At 41.4% G+C, this 20,847-nt stretch overlaps 1 protein-coding gene across 2 annotated transcripts in view; it reads right to left on the bottom strand.

Moving 5' to 3' along the window:
- LOC112454394 overlaps positions 1-20,847 on the bottom strand; it is a 41,213-nt gene that overhangs the window by 5,705 nt on the left and 14,661 nt on the right. The window contains exon 2 of one of the 2 annotated variants that reach the window (XM_025015769.1): positions 11,142-11,239. The exons of the other annotated variant lie outside the window; for it this stretch is intronic. The gene's annotated coding sequence lies outside the window, so the exon portion shown is untranslated. The remainder of the gene's footprint in view (positions 1-11,141; positions 11,240-20,847) is intronic. 2 annotated transcript variants of the gene reach the window in all.

Here is a 20,847-nt window from a genome sequence, read left to right as displayed (position 1 = left end):
CGTGCCCGTTAGCATTCCAAAAAGTTCAACGCGTCCCACCGGGCACTGAAATTGACGCCATAAAATATAAACGCGCGCAACGACCGTAGGAAGATTGAATGTCTTTCGCGCGACCATATTTATCAGGCTTTCCAATCAACGAAAGTCGATGCGTTAACATCGAGGTAAATGTCAGTAGACAGCGGTAGGAAGCGCCCATCGTCTGGCTTTACCCGTTTACGATGTTACATCGCCGCCTCTCGCGCAATAATTTCACCGACGACGACGGAAAACGCGATTTTCCGCGCTCGGCACGATATTGACAGCCCAGAGAGTTGGATTAACGCTCGGTATCGCCGATGCCGATATACGTTCGGAACGGAGACGCGGAATATTTTGAACGTGAAACACCGATAATCGTTATCGCGCGTCGGGACCATATGTCGATATGACGGGGAAAAAGACCGCCGGTGGTATGATTTATGCGAGAACGAATTAAGTACTCTCGTACGTACGTGCCTCCCGAGATAGACGTTGCGAGATATCGGCGCCTTCTTTCAGAACGATCCTATCCCGCGACGCGCAACATAAGCAAGTGGAAGTGTTTCTGTTAAGCGAGCTGTAAGGGCGCTCGATTGCAGCCGATCGCGGTAAGATCACTAAACTAGAGTACTTATCTTCTATAGCCTATTTCAGCTACAATCGCTAAATCGGTCCAGCGTATTTTGCTAATAAAAGGCCGCGACACGCTGTGGACGCTGCTCATGCACGATCATGTTAATACGAGCAGAAAAATCTTGCCGAATTATCTCTTTAGCAAACTCTTTGGCGAAAATTAAAACGGAATGTCAGAGTGAGAACGAATTAAGTAAACAGATAAGTGAACCGTTGTTTAGAAAAATAATTTTGTCTAATATCAGACAATTATTGGAAGGAAGAATAATGAACGTACTCACGCAGTATAATTTCCCGGCGATCTCGCGGAAGATCGAAGCAAACTTGAATAAAAAGACCGAATCTTTGACTTCGCCCGACGAGGTTGCGTGCGCGTTCGTTTGCTAAACAAAACGTGCAACGCGCGTAGCCGAAGAGGAAAATAAAAAATATGGTAGAAGCGAGTATATCACGTTTAATGCCGCGTGCCGCGTACGAACGCAGGCGCGGTAATCCAGCTGTAAATTCAGTGATTCGGGATAGGGCGAAATAAAATATAGTGTGTCCAAAGTTCTTGCTTGCCGGACACGATATTGCTCGAGGTCACCGAAAGAGAATTAACGGACGCGAAGCGACACTTTATGCGACCGTCCGTCGTAACGGCACGACGGATCCCGAGTGCGTTATCTCGCGAAAATACGTGCTTCTATATATAAAGAACGTTAAGCCTAATAACATCGAACTCAAGCCTGCCGCGAGAGAAGAGATCGGATGTCGATGAGACTTTTTCGAGATTCAGCTCCGGCTGTTCGCCGTCCATGCGCCAAAGCTCTATTCCGTCACATTTTGGCTCCCTGCCTCTTCGATATTATTCGTGTTATCGAGCACAGCTCGAGTGAGGAATTAATGAGAATTTTATGGCGTTTAATTTGCGCGCATATTAATTAATAGTTTCCGGCATGCGAGTGGAAATGTTTACGGAATGTCAAATCAAAAGCGTAAAGAGATAACGGAGCGATATTTATGACCAATCAAGAGTTTCTCTTAAAAATAAATTTATTTACAGAGCACTATCTGATTTTATAATGCATGCAAAGTATGATTATAGATCTGGTTATATTTATTGACTGTTAATTCTTTTTATCTTATGCGTTTTAGACGTGTCGATTATTTTGCATATACAACTATATATATATATATATGTTTTGCCATTCGAATTCGAATACGTAGCGCAATAAAAATACCGACTCGGGAGAAAGTTTTTTATATTTTATAGACCGGGGGCACGAGCAAAGAATGGTTCGGCGATGATTGTTCATGCATTCCGACGAGTACTTAGGTCGTTTCACTGATAGCTGATGACGAGAGCATTTCCTACGCGAGCACGCAAGCAATTCGTTATCCGTTTGTCAATGACCAACAACTTTTATTGCTCATGTACCAACCGCTAAGCGTTTCTGTATCGGAAGCTTTCTCCGATAGGGTTGTATTTTCGACGAAAAGGGAGAACAAAGGGAGATAGAAAACGAGGGAGAGGGAGGAATGCTCGGAGAATCCGTTAATTACGCTTCAACGTTTAGGAGATTATAATTAAACGATAACGACGTGGGCACTATAGTCAATTTCAACGTGACGTTGATTGGCCAACAAGATTATTGACCGGTAGAAAATTGATTCAATTATTCAGCGTTTATGAATTCCGTTGTTTAAATCTTTTAAGTCTTAATTGCAGCCAGATATTCAATCAAATACTGATTGAATTGAAGAAGATTAATTATGAGCCATCTAACTGCGCGGAATTTCTTATTATTTACGCTTTTCTTATAAAAGCGTTTTCGTTATACTGGCATTAAAAATTTTTTTCCAGATTTTTCTTTAGACTTTCTTTAGGTTTTTATAAATTTTTTCAGCAAATATGGCAGGAGCGATCTAGTTAAAAGCAAAAAATTCTGCATTTTTTCTTCATTTAGGAAAGAAAAAGTATTTTATGCACAAGAAAGAGATACGTATATTAAATTTTTTAACTTATAAAAATATTATATAAATATTCCATAAATACAATTAAGTAAAAAGTATTTTAAAGTTTAATAATTAATAAGAAATTAGCACGCAACACAATCTGAAATACATTACGTGTGAACAAGGACTAATAAGAGCGGTGCATTAAAGATTTCTCCTAACATGCATTATCACACAATTCGCACCATATCCACTACAATTATCCGCGTCAATACGACCATTAAATTTTTCCGAGCCGCGAAAACGTCTGTTGCTTTAGCGAATCTGGCCACAGCTGGCAGTAAAGAATGATTAACCCTTCGCGATCCGAGATAACGTTGAGAAATAGGTCGATATCAAGCATTCTGCAATTATTTGAACGTCATTGGTCTTGCTCAGTACTACAATTTTCCTCTAGTGTTTTAATACGGAAAACCTGAAGAGTAGTCTACGAATTGTAATAACTAATTGCTTTACGGGAACGTTCATAAAAATCTACGTGAAACAAAATATAGATTGAAAAATAGATGTATAACATATGTATTATATGCAAAAAGATATAAAGATAAACGTTTTTATTACCATCGCTTATATTGTAAGCAATATCTATCTTGATACAGAACCGCGCGAAGGGTTAAAGACATACTTTAGTATCTTGTGACAAACCGGCTATAAAGATCCATCAGCTTTAATCTTCCCGCCGCCACCGACACAGAAAACATCGTGTATTTGTCTTGCGTCTGCTCTCATAATCCATAACACTAACATTTACACTCCGGCGCTCCAGATGCGTTAATTATCACTCGTGCCGAACTTCTCTTGCTCGGATTACACTCGGGTTTTTTTTCCTAGGCAATCTTTAAAGATAGAATAATTTACTGAGATATAAAAGATAATCGAGTAGCCAATAAATAAATTCTTGAAGTAAAAGTGATTCTATTCTTTTTAAGAATGTTACAAATTAATTTAAAAAGTAATATAACACAATTGATACACAGTCGATACAATTATGTCAATTTAATCATTAAATAAAGAAGATCCGTTAAAGTTTGTGGCATATTAAAACTATATTTCTTTAACTCATAAATCTTATCAAAATGGCGTAATGACAGAGAGATACAGTGAAAAACAATAATCCTTAGCCAATCTCAGATCATGTTTACTCGACTTGATTCGTGTAGTTTGTATATATGTTTCGTCGAGAAGAAGAGATATATATAAAGTGTCTGTGTATTTTCTTAATATAAATTATGTCGTGACGCAATTGCTCTCGGAGGCTGCGCACAATTGCAGAGTGATGTTTCAAATGCATCAATTGCACGCCTCGCATTCGGGTTACTCAAAGCGGATAGCGATTGCGCCGCATTGTACACACTTCGAAGAATACTACGCATATTATTTATCATATCTCGATAGTTGTTGTGAATTTTTTGCAAAACGCGAGCATTAATTTTTAACTCAATGTATTGTGTGTAACTGATGTAATGCGGTTATGGTAGTTATTAAAAAAAAAGTTAAATATTAAATTAAATATTAAATATTTTAAGCAAAAAAAATTCCGCATAAAATCTTCATTTAAAAAAAAAAAAAAATATTTTATGCACGAGAGAGATAAACACACTAAACTTTTTAATTTGTATAAATATAATATAAATTAATATTATATGTAAATATAATATAAATATAACTAAGCGAAAAGTTAACGGCATGTTTTACAATTTAGTTGAAATAGCGAAGTTTTATTTCTCTTATCTTTAATTTTGACGAAAGTGATTCGAAAATTTCGACGAGAAGTTGCCAAGTCTAAAATGCCTATTTAATATTTTTGTTACAGTTGAATCGCGATCAAAAATATGTTAAGAAATATGTAGCTGAAAGGAACAATAAATCTGGTATACACCATGTAGAAAATTATATAGCCGGAGAGTGCAGGGGTTTATCCCGAGTTACTATTCTCAGTCGGTTTAAATGGCCTCGAGATGACCAATGGTGACCGCGTCTTCTTCAGCTTTCGTCGTTCCTCTCGCGAACGACGTCCATGCTCGAATCTACGATGATTCACTACGAGTTGACCTCTCCCTAAATAACGCAACGCCGGCAGAACGAATTCAATAACGCGAAGCAATGAATCCTCACGCTCAGATTATTCTGGAGGTACAATCAAGACGCCGCATTTCAGTAGCTGAATACTTCAGCGTACGATAGCCGCGTGCTCATACAACTCGAATAATTCTTTTTCTCTTAGAGGTAGATATCCGTTTTCATAAAACTTTAAATGGAGCCATCGTATTTTATTATAACTCAATGCGATTTCGATTGCGAGATGAAAAGAGTACTCGATTAAATTACTAAAACCAAACTTGACTTCGCGGTAGATAAATGGTACTAGCAGAAACCACAAATCTATACACGCGTGAATATAATACGGTGTAGCTAGAATGTGAGAGTAGCGGTCTTTCGAAACGACAGCTCTAAGCGCATTCCTCGGGATTGTAATCTCGGCGTTTCTCGGGTGATTAGTAAATCCGCGTCTCTCTTGATTTCTCTCGTAGCAGTTGTCGACCACGTTCGGTGACAGAGAGCATTAAGAATAAGTCAACTATTAAAGACTTGGTATCAAATATCAGCAACGAATGCGTGATCTACTTGCAAGTATGTCTCACATTTCATCCTCTTTTCGCGATAAAGTTAAGTGATGCTCCAGACGCGCTTTATCTAATATTACGCATTCTATTCAGTCTGCATTCATCGGTTCGTTGCATATCGCAGGTATATTGTGTATATAGGTATACATACGTTTAAAAATAGACGGACTGGAACTTCTGTTGTCAATAAGATTTAAGACACGTTTTTATAAAAAAAATTTAACAATTTAACTCTTTAATTCTTACTACCGGCAATCGCGATGATTAAAAATAAATATCAAAATAGTCTTTAGTCAAGCAAAGCAATCTTTAGTTACAGTAATAGTTTACAAACTGAATATAAAATCATAACTTAACATTTTCGAAAATCTAAAAGTTCAACTGAAAGTTTCAATAGAAACTCACATTCACACATTCGCGTTTACGTTCCCACCTCTCAGGTAAGTTTCAGACAGGGAATGTAGTGTCCTCCGTTTAAAATTTCGTCGAGGGAAGCATGTATCGAGGTCATAAATCGCGCGATAGAACTCTGAAAGTGCGACACGAGCGTTTCCGAGACACCCCGTAGCCGAGACTCTCGGGTACGAGAGTCGCACAGCAGGTGTATCTCCGCTAAGATTCCCCTACATCTCCGACGGCATGCACTTTGTCTGGTCTCGTACGTATCCCGGAGCCCGATGCGTCCCGGCTGAGTTTATCTGAGTGCAGTTTGACCGTGGCCGTACATACATATATATTTCAGAGCGTATCTCTTGGCTTCGGTCCTGCTACATAGCTGTATCCTAGCTCCGATACATCTCATACCCGATGCACTCCGCCGACCGAACAACTACCATTTCTTGCGTACTTGTTGCACGAGTGTTGTTCAATCGAGTAGCTTTCGCTTTTTCTCGCGCGACTGAATTTTCACGACGGACTTCTATACGGGATATCCACGCCGGAGTAATCGGTGCCTTAGATCACGCGTTATCTCAAACTATACAAATACTATAAATGTTGGCTTAAATGTTAGAGCAATGTTTATTAGTCAATTATTTTAGTCTTACATATTAATAAATAAATAATAATGACCAAAGATGTATTTATAAATAAATAACCTTTTCTGTTTTATTATTTGTGATTTTATTTAAAAGGTTCTTATTAAAGTCTTTTATATACGACATCGAGAGTGGGGTAAACGGGTAGACCGTCAGACCTCGCCGATAATAAAATAGAGAGAGACTCATATTTAGATTCATATTTATTCAATGTTACGCAAAAGCATCTCTTTTGCACTTGACGCACGTGTAAAACTTTCCGACTTTTATCTGAGGCGGGTTGTTGGTTGTCAGTACATCACACATCAAGAGAGCTGGAGTAACTATAAGTTGACTGGCTCAACCTGTCGAAACAAATAAGCCAAAAATAAAAGATTGGACTATGTATTTATTCAACTGTGAAAAAAATATCTCTTGGAACTTGATATATGTATGTAAAATTCGCCGAGCGATTTGACTTTTTGCTACGAATCCGAAATTTCGTCATATCACCGCGAAGGCTGACCGGCTTGTCAGCAGTGAGAGGATCGTATCCTGGCAGGCGCGGCCAGCTAATGTAATTGGCGCGCGATTAAACGAGGAATTAAGCTCGACGCTGCTTAAAGCGAAGGCGATACCGTAATTCGCCGCGCGGCTACAGGACGGCCTCGCCCGCCGCGATTCGAACTGTTAGGCTTTTAATAAGACGCGAGCGGGATTTTCTTCGAAGCGACGAGCAGATGTGACATACTTTTGGCCCGATATTCGACTTCGTGTGACCGTCCTGGGACAATGAGTGATCATTGATTTTAATAGGGATAGTCAATAATCACGCGAATCTCAACATTGGCAAAGATGATCAGAATTGAGAGCATTTAAATTACTCTGCTGCAGGCTAATGGCAAGTAGTATCAAGGAATCAGTAGCTATGCTTAATGGGCAATTTTGAGGACACTCGTACATAAAAAAGAAAAATACTGCTGCGAAGGATAAATAAGAAATTTTACAGCTCAAATTACTAATGGAAGTAATGAATGCTTCTTAAGTAGGACATAATGATTTTGAGAGAAAAAAAGTTATATGTGGCACACAACCTGGACGTAATATCTCTCCCAATAATTTCATGAAAGTATCTTTCTCGCGCATGTCTTGTGCTCGGTATTATTTCGTCGCAAGGTCAGAGGCAGTTCATCGAAAAGTGACTAAATTGCTCGTTGATATACCTACTTGTAATACGAGAGGTCCAATGCGCACGCCACTTTTGTTTATGGATCGTCGTCAGAATTATAAGACAATAATTTTTTTTCTTTAAGTTATACCGTCTTGTGTCTTCTGGTGGTGCGTTCACCTCGAATCCGAATATCGAAGTTGGCTCCGCGCCTGGAATATGGAGCGCTCTTCCTGTTTATCGCATCATTTATTATCTGTCATAATATATTTCTGCTCGTTGACCTTCATTTAGGCTATCACGACGAAAATCCCCGGGAGCATCGTCTCGGCGTCTCGCGCACGTGTGTAGCGTATAAACATGAGATAATAATTTTTATATTTATTACCCAAAATCATTATTAATTAGTTGAAGCCGGCTATCGTGTTCGGGAGAAGAAATATCTGCCTCGAAGAGACGTTTCATAAAATATTTCACGTACACACACAATCGCGAATATCTCCAGGAAACTTTCAAATTTAAGATTCAAACGCTTTATTTCGCAGCGCGGAAAATACCGAGTTTTTCTACAAAGCATCATATTATCTCTCCCATTCTTTCCGTTCTCTTCTCATTCTTCCTTTTATACTCGGCGTCTCGTTTCTCAGAAATGTATCACATCGTTGCGGGGGATCGCCTCCTTTCATTCCCGCGCGCGTTTTCTTCAGCACTCATTTAATCTTGTATGCGCTAGATTTACTCTCAGTGCGTTAATACACACGCAGCGTTGGGCTTGTGTACGTGTTACGTATCGTTCGTTCGAGAGTCAAGCCATACATATATACATATATTTTTCGTTCCGATCTCTCGCTTTGCCGCTGCCGCGGGCCGGTTGCGTTTGTGTCACGGGGGAAAAAGCATCGTGCGGCCGAGTCTCCGCTCCGAGAGATTCAGCGGGGTCAATGAATCTGATCTGGAAAGCGGCGATATATACACTCGCGGTGGCTGAGCTCGTGGGAGCCGCAGCCGTGGGGAACTACGCAGCCACGACCTCGAGGCCTCCTCTCCCGGAGGCGGCGGCGGTGGCGACGGCGGCTTCTGCTCCCTTCTTCTTCGTCTTCTTCTTCTTCTTCACCGTCTTATTTTTCTCACCGCCGCCGTCGCTGCACCAACCCGCCGACGCCGACGCGCCGAGATGGAATCATATGCTTGCGAACTCGCTCGTGCGTCGTTTCGTGCGCCCTCAAAGGGGATTCCCGGTGTCGATATTAGAAGCAAGAGATAATATATCTCAGTAAAAGAAATTAATTACATTGTAGAAGATAGAAAAAATGTCCCTCGATATGTTAAATATTTCAAACTCCGCTTATTAAGTTTTTACAAATTTACGAGTATTTTATCACCGATAAAACCGTAGAACTTGGGGTTCGAAACGATTATAACCGTTTTATGTGTCAATGCAGCGAAACACCCTGTATATTTCCTGCGTTATCATGCTCGCCGCGGAAATCGTGTTCGGAGGAACGTGTCGGAGTCCGCCCGCGTAGAAGCTTCGAAGTCGCGGAGTCCGTGACATATCGCGTGCGCGACTCGAAGGTCCGCAACGGGAATTCCAGTACATGTTTGCAACATGTCTGGCTGCCGTCCAAGGAGGTTGGAAAACGCACCGGTAATAATCGGCACGGCCGAAAGTTCGTCCGAGTCGTATAAGAATTGAGGCTCTGGCATGTCGCCAAGCTCGCTACTACGCACAGAAATCGACGCTGTCTCCGATAACGTTAATCGTAGACACCTGCTCCCGAGGCTGACTTACGAGTCTGGACTGCTGGATCATGTGGCTTCTTTCTCCGCGGCTCTCGCGGCTTAAAGTATAAACGCCAGTCCAGTTAGAAGTACTCGAGGAAAATTGTCTGGAAAACTTTCGACCAACTCCGTACTGCAAAGACCTCTTTTACAACAAAATCCGGCAGTGCAGTGTAATAAAAACTTATTCAGTTCTCATTTATTAGTAATAAATATTAGAATTAAAGTAAAGTTAATATATAATTTTTTATTTGTCTCATTCTTAAAAGCGATCGAGTAAGCAAATAATTCATATGGTATGATCGTGTAATCTTAGGCGGTATATTCACTTTCTAAAGAAAACATAAAATAAGATACTAGATTTTCCTCGAAAACGCACACAATAAATAATTCGAGACAACATTTGTTCTCGGTGTTAAATTCTGCAGACGGCGGAGATGTTAAATCCGAGCGTCGCCGTCGTCGCGGGGCGTCCCTTGCCATCGACGATATGCTGTAAAAATATATTTATATGACGCGCGATCGCTCGTGTTGGAAGTACATGAAGCGAAGAGAAAAAGCGTGCCGAAATTTATCGCGACGGCTCGACGTCGCCGTATCCCTCGTCGGTTCGTAGAGATCGGATCGAATTCGCCTTCAGCACCAGCCTCATCCGAGCCCCCGAGCTCTTTCACGCTCGCTATCGGGTTTTTCGGAATTATGCTGAGGGCACGTCGCATTATCACGAACCTAGGCCAGGTAACAAAGCTGACTTACAGCACGCGAATATTACAAGTTTCTAGAAGAATATTAGTTCCTATATTGAAAACTTTTAATGCAAGTCGCTCCCCCGTAGATATAACTGGAAGCGGACAATTAAAACTTTGAGAAGTCGTGCAAATCTCGATTGTTATAGGTAATACTTGAGAATTGGAAGGACAGATTCATTCCTTCTTCAAAACGACAGTCCTTAGCGTTTTCTTAACAGAAGATTTCCAAGTGAGAATTATAAGAAACTACATCATCATGCGAAGATACATCATCTCCAAGGTTGCGAGCGTACGTGTCTTCTTCAGATGGTTGAACGTTCTTGAAAAACCGAGGTCTCCGCGCAAATCGCCGATCATGCGCGTTTTGCAATCATCTCCGCTACGCGCGAGTCAGCAATTACCTCTCACATTTGAAAAGGCATCGATATCTTCCCAATGACATTTTCAGGACATCTAAGTATATTTCGTCTCTACTCTTGGCAACGAGACGAGAGAGTGAATGATTTTTTCCAGCGCGTCGCGGCAGGTGACATTAATATTCCTTAAATGCTTCGAGTGTAATAATACCAAGCATCAAGGATTCGCCGTTAATCAACAACTTTGTATTATTGCTGTCGTACTATTTCTGCGCGAAGTACCGACGAACTCAGCCGACGCTGGTTTTACGACGTGCCGCCACCGCCGGCGCATCCTGCAAAGTCTAGCGTTATTCCAGCTTGGAGAATGCATTACGAAGACGTTTCTCACTGACAGGAAACAATACGAGCCGCAGATAAGAAGCTTACACCTTGCCTCTACACGCCGCACCACTCGCTGCTCTTCCTAACCGAGAAACCGCGTTTGTTTTCTATCGAAAATAAAAAGTAGGAGAAACGCTAACAAACGCGTCTAGTAAAAACATAATCTCGATAAGCATCCCTGATGAGCTGTGCTAATTCACAAGCAACTCAATAAGTGTCTTAATTTATATATCACATTGATAGGCAGAAAAAGACAGCCAGTCAATTACAATCTTTATTCGTCATTTCTATTTGTTCATCGTTCTCCGTCGTATATCTAGGACGTTGCGTAGAAAACAATGTCCGTTACGGGATGACAAAAAAATGCAATATGGTATAACGATGTCAGATATATAATAGCGATTCCATACCTCGTTATACTTTTCGAGCTAGTATCTCATTTTTTGGCGATCGGCCGGATCCATTCGTGCTCTCCTCTGGTCTGCGATACCGGTTGTTTGATTGACTCCTGGAAAATCGAGCACAACGTTTGCATTTCTTCCAGGAAGTCAGTCATCGCGGCACGAAAGGAACGTTCGTGGAAGAAGGTGAGAAGCGGGCGTGATTCCGGCGCACGAAAGAAGTATAAAATTGTATTTAGGGCAACTCTTATTACGCGCGTCGCGTCGATGGCGCTAAAGAGATTAATTGCACGGGTGCAATGCACAATCGACAGATTATCGAGATTTACACATGTGCACTAAAAAATCACCGAAAGAATCGATTAAGAATATATTGAGATGATAATTTAAGCAATTTTACATTGTTCTATCGAATTGTCTGTTCGACTTGTCTTCTTATTCGATGCAAAACGCTATAATTTTATTTGTATAAAAAGACAGTGTTCAGGACAGGTACAAGAAGCTCGACACGTGCTTATTTTACCCTTTATTCTTTTTTGTTAAAAAAGAGAAGCAAGTCCATTTGACTTGCCACCTTATTTTTGTATGAACCTGCCATAACGGATCCCGCCATTCCCGCCGTTTTGTTGCAAGAGCCGTGCTAATTTCTCACTGAAGTTAACGTTTTTACTACAGTTCGGGGGGTAAAAACAGTTTTGTCGAACGGCGAAGCGTAGAAAATGACGCGTGTTTTGGAATCCGGGGGAGAAACCCGGCGTCTATTCCTTTGTGTGTCCTATCACGCTTGCTGTTTAAAAACGTGACTCGAACCGGATTTCTAAATCCGTTCGACAACCGGCTATATTTAGAATCAAATGTCTTTTTCTCGGCATGACCGCGGCACAGCTTTTTTTTCTGCCTTTCTGACAGGGTCCTCATCTCGCGCGGCTTTATCTCGGCTCGGCGCCCGCTTGTTCGAACGAAAGGATAGGAGGTATCGAGACGCGGCGGCGGCTTGTAAAAACCCGCTTACACGCACCGAAATGACTTTCGTCCCGTGAAAATTATCCGTCGAGCCTATCATTCACTGCTAAAGAAAGATTCTCGAAAATTTCTCTTTCACTTCATGTAGCTGTTGTTAAATAGTGGGTGCACAGTAAAATGATAACTTAATTATTCAGTAACTTAATGTTTCTCCTACATATATTATTAGTAATGAATTTAGAGAGATCCTGTGCGAGATTGTTCGGGAATTGAAATAAACACCGAAGACGTGTTTTCCATATGATACCGTTAGGAGTACCGCGATTTTTAGTAACATTTTCTACCGTCTATGGGAAGCAGATAAACTTTTCACGTTGCGGTTTAACGATATCTCGATTATTCCGCGAATGGCAAAGATCTCGCGGCAGGTATTCAGATTATGCAAGCTCTGGAACAAGTGATCGGGCTCAACGGGCCGCGGCGAGCAATGAAGACAAAGAAGTTCAAGGCAAATTGAAAGTAGAAATGAGACTCCGTTACTACGCCAACCTGGAGCAGCGAATTGCATTTGTATATGGGACTCCTTGTACATACATGTATCGGCACGATTCCGCAGAAAACCGACACCGTGCCATTACGAGGCTATTATGAAATAAGAATATCGCTCGACAAAGACCAATATAATTAAGCGCTAACTTGTGGTTAATATATTGTTAGTCACGAGTTGGTGCTTGATTATTCATTAACATAATTGTTAAAATAAGCATTCAAAAACCGTTTCAATATGGATAAATCCACATTTGTTCGTAAATGAATGTGCGAACGACAATCTTCGGAGCGCGAGTTCGGGTTTCAGAATACGGTCCGCAGAATGTGAGAAACGAGACGAATATCGGCACTTTCTTCAGGCTCGACAAAACATTCTTGCCCGTTGAGCTGTGAACCTGCCTTCTCAGATAAATCGAGTCTCATGTCGGCATCGGTGTCGGCATCGAGCGATTACGAGCGTCGCACATCTTTGCATACACGCGACTTAGGAATTTTACCTAACCCTCGTAATGTTGGAATTCTTTAGCGAAGGGAAGGACTCCCCTCCGAGGCAGGCACGTTCCCATTTTATGGGAAATAATGTATTCTACTCCGCCGGATTCTCGGTCACCAAATATATTTCTTAATCTCTCTTTCTCGACCATACGTGTGTGTGTTTAAAAGAATGCACTTGGAGTATTCAGGATACTTATAGAATGCACTTTGACTATCTTTCCGTTATAATCTTTATTTTGATGTCGCTAGAATTAATCGTTCAATTACGAACGATTAAGGAATCGAGGATTTTAATTGATCTTTATATGTTACAATATGTGATAAAACCTTATTTAATTAAAATTTCAAATAAACTTCAACAAAACTTTCTTGCAAGATATTTATTGCTAAAATTTCAAAAATCGCAAAGCAATGGTAATATGAGTCTCTAATGAAGTCAGATGAATCATCTCGAGTTTCGATGAAGAGGTTAACAATTAATTCGTTAAATTCATACTGTCTGTACCGCGTTAAACGTCGCGTCGCGAAACATTATTCTAGGAACACGCGAAATTACAATCGTTTCATAACCGGGAAAGATTAATAAATTATCACGGTCGACCAATTAGAAAAATATAGTGCAACACGTTCGCGAACACGCTCCAAAGTGTATCACGAATCGTGCATAGTCTAGCGCCAGCTTTAGATGAAAAAAGAAAGAAAAAAGAAAATGACGACGAAGTCGGGACGGCGCGGCGAGTTAACGCACCCGGATCGCGGTATTACTTATTTGACGGTAACTTCATCATCGTCGTCGTTGTCGAGGGATCGTCGGCGGCAAACGCAGCACGGCACGCGGGAGGACCTTGAGGCCAACTGTCTCGCTTTGATAGCATCAGCAGTGTTTCGTGTAAACTAATTAATCGGCGCGGTGCTGAGCACGTCGTAAAATAAAGTCGTATATTATCTGTTCGCGCGATCGCCCGACTTTATCGCGAGTTATATTTCCGCGAGTCGCGGCGCCTGCAGCCGCGCGCGCGCGAGCCGAGGGAGCGAGCGGAGAGAAGCGCGGAACGATCTCCCCGGTCTCGGATACATTATTCGCGATAAATTACGGCAATCCGCGATGCGATTCGGTCTCGATCGAGAAGAAGAACGAGCGACGGGAGGGAACGAGCGACAATACGAGGCGGCAACGTCGGGAGGGATCTTCGGATTTATTACGGCCCGGTCGGCTAAAGACCGGCGCGTGAGATAATAAAAGCGACGCGAGGCAAGCGAACGAAATTTTTAAACGAGAAGCGGCGACAGTAAAATCGCGTTTATCGTCCGCGTTCGCGCTTGATCCCGGTGGCAGAGAACGATCAGCTTAAAAGAGCGCGGTATAAAATCCACAGGAAACTGGTTCGGCAAATCGTCCACTTCCGATATTTCGCCTCGCGCGCGCGCGCGGCCAATCGCGTGACGAGTGTTACCGCGCCGCGGCCGGTCGTTGCTCATTACTGAAAATAAGAAAAACGGCGGACAATCACAATGCCATAACGTGAAATGTCCAATGTATAATATAAACCGGCTGGTGCCGCGATATCGCCCTAATTATATGCCCGGTTGCAACGCGTATTATTTTCTATTTTTATCTCTGCATTCACGCGAGCTGCGAGCGCGCGCGAGTCAGCGTTAAAAAGTCTTCCATCTTTTTCAACATCATCGTATTCTGCCATTTACAAAATAGATACGATCTGATGGGGCAGAGGGAGGGGGAAAGAAACTCTGTTTAAGCGTGTAAATGCTACAATGACAAGAGAGTTTCGATATCTGGAGCACATTCTTGCAAGATCATAGGTTCGAAATGAATAATTATGCTAAAGAATGCAAGTAACAAGAACAATGTGGACTTTTTGATTTATTGACTCAGCTTGGGTAGGAACGGAGCAGGTTGATATGCTTAATGTAAGCAGTTAAGAGACCTCCTACTGTTACGTTTGCCGCGTGAAATATGAGTACTATGGGCGAGATAAACTTCAGATAACTTCTTAACAAGAATGTCCAGATATAAATGGTTCGAAGGACTCGAGCGAATTAAATATATGCATAAAAAAATAGGTAATAGATAATAACAACCTTGATTCTCAACGAATCAAAAGTGGTCTTTCGCTTTAATGTCCCTAATCGGCACAGCTACGAAGATACCTAATACCGGAACCAGTAGCGGTTCTAACAGGCAGAAAGATTCTTTAAGTTTACGATAGGGAACACATTGCTGATACGATAAGGAACATACTGCTCGCCAAACGGGCTTATTACCGAACGGCCTGCATAAGAGCCGTATAAAAGTTAATCGAGACTGTCAGGACGGCTGTGCGGCGCGGCGGCGGCCGCTGGCTGCTGCTAATGCCAGCCGCCGCTGGAAACTGGAATCGATGAAAAATCAATGCAACTCCCTCAGACACGCTCTGATAGACTTCGACGCTCGCAAAGTCTCTCGCAATTCGACGGCCGAGCTCGCGCTCGCGCCACGCTCGGCTCTCCTGCCAAGAGCGCTTTCGTTTCCTCCGGGGCGACAGACGGAGAGGTAACAATCCATGCGCGATAATTACACCGGCGAGCTCGGCGTAGCCGACCGATCAAATTGGAGGCGATAATAAGTGTGCGCCCCGCACGCGATCGGTATCACCTCGCGGTTTTCGAATAGTTTTCCGCTCGAATTCCTGAAATTCCTCGCCGCTATCGAATGTCCGAGAGACAGACAGAGATTACTCCATGCCGATGAAGTAATAATACAAGATACTTCTCCATCCTACGATCGCATGCAGTTTCGCGTCCGCGAGTGCGAGACGCGAGTGCGAAACAATTAGTGGTAATAGTGTCAAGGGAAAGATTGGCTTGATTCGTAACGTCGAACACGTAACGAAGACTCTGCCCGCCTTTGGCGAAAGTAAAAACGATCTTTCACCTCAGAAGCGATTCGCACAATTTGATTACGAAGTCGATTTTGGTCAATTCTAATTGGATCAAATGAAATATATCTTCGTACTTTATTTTATGTAACAATTTTATTTTCTCCGATTTTTTCATTATCTTATCTTGAATAAACATATCCACATTTATATATTCATTTATACTTATTTATTTATTATATTCATTTACTTATCTATTATAAAATTTCATCTATTATATGCTACAATCATTTCGAATTTATAACTTGCGATATTATTTGGCGACTTGCGTGATTAACGGTGAGCACAGAATTTTTTTCGAGATTTTCTTCTATAATTCCGATAAAAATGGATTATTTTCAACATCAGAAATTACGTGTGTCATCTCGGCTTTTCTCGGATGATTTTAGAAAGCAGGTGCGATTACGGAATAGAAGTTTATCTCAGAAGAGCCTCTCCGTTCTTGAAGCGCATCTGCTTGCGCAGAGGAAAGCTGCCGCGCGTCCAACAGAGACGCGAGATACAGACTGCTCGCTCGGGTATTTTTGAGGCATTTCTGGCATTCGCGTGAACATTTGGCCGAGGCATGGCGCGAGCCATCATCGTGACATTCGTCGCGAATCTGGTCGCGTGCCGAACCTACCACAACGCGCTCGTAAGAATGCCAGTTTTTGCTATCGCGTTAGATGTGTCCGGTTACCTGAGGCAATCTAGTTATGTAATATAATTTCATGATGATCCAAAGTTGACTGATAATGCCTAGTTAATATTATTGTAGTTATTTACGTTCATATATTAAATTAGTCAATATCTGATTACATTCAAAGATACAAATCTTATGTAACTATAATATGAAGCGAATTTCGAATTGTTTTTCACAATCGAGTCGATCGTGTTTGAGAATCGTGTAAAATAATTTTCAGCGTTTTTGATGTCATTTAACAATTCTATATTCTCTTCTTATTTTTATTCGATTTTTTATAATATTAATATCTTTTACACATTTAATGTGTTTTTATTTAATTTTGCATTTAGGTGGTGGACGATTTGGCCTAATTTAATAAATATGCGCGATAAAAAGATGAACAATATACGAACACACAGCATAGATCTCTTTCAGGCTACGATAACAGTTGCGGTATCGCTTAATTAGCGAGCTGATGAGCGCCACAAAGTCTCACCGCCGTTCCTCTCGCTCTAATAAGTAATTCTGATAATTGCTCTAATATGCTCTAAACATCAAGGCGGCTCGTCTAATTTAGGTTGTCTCGCTATTACACGAGATCAAGTTAGCGAAGCACTTCGAAATCGTCGTCATGTGACAAGGAAAACGGAGATCACGATAAATAGGAAGTCACTATAGGTGCGCAGCGCATGACGATGCATACGGCGGTAGGATGAGGAATGCGGCCTGAATGCGCTTGCACTCTCATTGAGCGTTGATTCTTTGAGAAGAAGAATTTTATTTATTTCATACCGATGATAGGATGGTAATTGAAGTGCAGGCTTAGTTTAGATGCCTTGTGGATGACGATTTAAGAAGCGATAAACCATCTCTAATTTTTACACATTCAATTCCTGTGACTTCTAATACAAGAGATTGACTTTTAATCATAAATCTATTCAATAGTTAAAATATTAATATTATTTAATAATAGAAGGTAAAAGTATGTTTTATCGTAATATACAATGTTATATTACGTATTGTAAAATGTCATATTATTAATCGCACATTATCATATTATCTATTAATTTCAACAATTTTACGTGAAAGAGAAATTAATAATAAAAGAAAAACGATGGTGCAGTGTAATGTGTCTTGATATTCTGTAACGGCATTGAAAGGTCTTGATCATTTTATGCATCGCTGCTTGTATTATCCACCCCTTCGCAAGAACACGTATTCCTTTGGAAAAATTGTAAAATTCGCGGCAACTCACCTCATTAGCTATACGGCACATTGTGTTAATTGCGGTATTATATTCGCCGTAAAGTAACACCGTTCGGCCCACCGTGGGATTCAGGGTCGTAATATCGGCGTTCATAATTCACCATGATACAGTGAACTCGCGCTCGCACTCGCGTGGAGAACGGCAAAAGTGGTGCGCGTTGTGAAACGTCGTTTCTTCGGCTTTTTTCAAAAGCCGGACGTGGCCGGAGCGTTAATGGGACACGCGCGTGCATTCACGCGGAAATTATGGAAATCGACGGTGACGATTTGCGAGGCGAGGTTCAACGGACGAGCGGAAACGGCGGGAAGGGCGGAAGGAAGGGGTTGGATGGCAGGAGCTCGCCGGAGATTTAGGATGGAACGTGGGAATGACCATCTTCCTTCGCGCTGCTACTATTTTTCCATTTGCATTTTAGAAGCACTAGTGGACTTTTCGCAAAGCCGGAAATTCGTCGGGAAGAGAAGAGAGAAAAGTCTACCAGCATATTTTATGACGGACTCAAATGTAAAATATTTTCAAAATAAATTTAGAATGCATTTTTAAACTTCATTCATAAATATATGACTGGTACGTCAATACGGGCCGGATAGTTTCCACATTTGAATATTGGAATATCTTCTGCAACGAGTAGTGTGATCTATTGCTCTGATCTGAGCTATAAAATCTAAGTAGATAACTGCTTTTCACCCGTCTGTTTGTAATAAACCACAATGAGCGTGTCGCAAAGGCGTCAATATAATCGTGTCGGTGATACGACCCACTTCCGGTTGAGGAAGAGATACAAATCGCACACGAGCCGACGGACTTTGTGGTTACGATGTAATCGCAAAGACTTTTTACTCGGGGGTCAAATTTTTGACACGAACGTGCCAATTATAAGTTATCTTAATCATGTTTTTTTCTGCTAATTATATCATTCCTATTTAAATATCTACTCGAATAATAAATGAAAATTATATCTGAGAAAATGCGATTAGAAAATATAAAACAGATTAATAAAGGAAATATAAACAGATTGTAATAAACGCGAGATTTCGAATTTTTAATTCTCTTTTTTACAAAATAATACTCGTTTCTTTTTTATGGCGAAATCATGTATCGTTTTTTTAGATGCATCAATTATTATCTATATGTTTTTTTTTACGTTTCTAAATCAAGCAATAAAAATAAAATCTTAATTCATCGGGGACGATATTAGATACAATATACTTCCCGAAGTACGACTTAAGGTTAAAATACAGTTAACAGCTATGGCTGGCGCCAAAATATAATCAGGGTGCTCCACAATACTGGAAAAACGTGCCAAATCGCACGATGGCGCGAACGAGATTACAGATGGGGAAGCTGACCACGCAGGAACGCGATTCTCGAGTCTCCTGCACTTTATCTCGCTCATCGAAGAGTAGCTGAATTTTCTGAACGAGAACTGCGACGCGAGATACGTGCCAAGTACGTCAGAGAAAAAGACCTCGGATCTCGGATCCGGCCGTCTCCTTTGATATATCAGCATCGAACGAAAAATTACTAGATTATAAGAAAAAAAACAAGTCGAATATATGCCAGACGTTCATATGCGTCACAATCTCTAAAGCATTCATCAGTTTTTCTTTTCGCATAAAAAGTCTCAAGATAAAAGTTATTTTTTGAGCTTTGCGTAATTTTGGACCTTCAAATGGACGTGTCCATTCTTCCAACAATAGGTAACTGCTCGAGGAGAGTTCTAGTGATCTTTCACTTCGGGAAACACGTTCAAAGTCACGTAGAAGGCAAAAGGAAACTTTGTTCCTTCGTCAGCTCGATCAGAAAAGAAAATAATGGCCGTGAGAACAAACGTACTTCGTGGAACTATAATGGTGACCAAAAGATTCTCTCCCAATGTGTGTGATCGGCCATAAAACGAAGAGCAATCTCTCTTTAATTGGACGACGATCGTTTTGCTTGTCGAGATGGCCACGCGAATCCTCGAATCGTTCCTTTTTGCGATGAATTTATCTCGAATTTGCATGAGGCGAAAGTGTATCCCTATACACATTTAACGTAACGCTATAAAATCCAGCGTGCCGTCTATAAATCTTGCGTTTAATTGCCAAAACACGTAGAATTAAAAATAACATGGACTATAATTTTTTATCGCAAGAATTGCGAGAACTCTTATGTAATTTCTTTTTCCTTTACTTTCAAAGTAGAGAACGACATCGGTCTTTCTGGTGTCGCGATATTTGTTTCTCCGTCACGTAGGTCCGGTTCGCGTATCAAAACGCAGTATCGTACCATCGTAGACGGTTTAATTTCGAGTCCACCTTGAGATCGGCGCGCCGCCGGACACCCCTCGGCTTTCAATAATCGTTTTTACTCGGTCTCGTTAAGGCCGTCCAGAAAGGCTGGTCCCGGCGTTTTTTCCGGCAGCGGCGAGAACGAAGAAAATTCACGGCGAGACAGCCGCGGAGTGAGAAAGCGAGAAGTGCGATCGGTATTTACTTTCGTGCTGCGCCGAGGAGGAATTATCGCAGGAATTCAGGAGTGCCATGGTCAAGGTAAGAGGGTCAGCGAGGTGCGCGGAAAAAAAAACGGGAAGCCGCGATGCGCCACCGTGATCGATGCAATTCCCGACGTTGGCTTCGAACGCTGCGCGGTTTTCGAATGCGACTTATGCGGCGTGAATATTCCGATACTCGGTGGGCTACACCTTGGTAAATAAGTACCGGCGGTTTTAATGGCGAATTGAGACCTGCATCCGACTATAGTGCGGAAAAAATAGGAAGCGCAGAACGGATATACTGAACGTGTATTAAATATCACGATATAAGATATTATTGTTGCCAAAATTTATACACTTATAAA

The sequence above is a fragment of the Temnothorax curvispinosus genome, unplaced genomic scaffold (assembly GCF_003070985.1).
Source record: "Temnothorax curvispinosus isolate PA1 unplaced genomic scaffold, ASM307098v1 QBEX01005026.1, whole genome shotgun sequence".
Classification (NCBI taxonomy): Eukaryota; Metazoa; Arthropoda; class Insecta; order Hymenoptera; family Formicidae; genus Temnothorax; species Temnothorax curvispinosus.
This window is presented reverse-complemented; position numbering and strand designations above follow the sequence as displayed.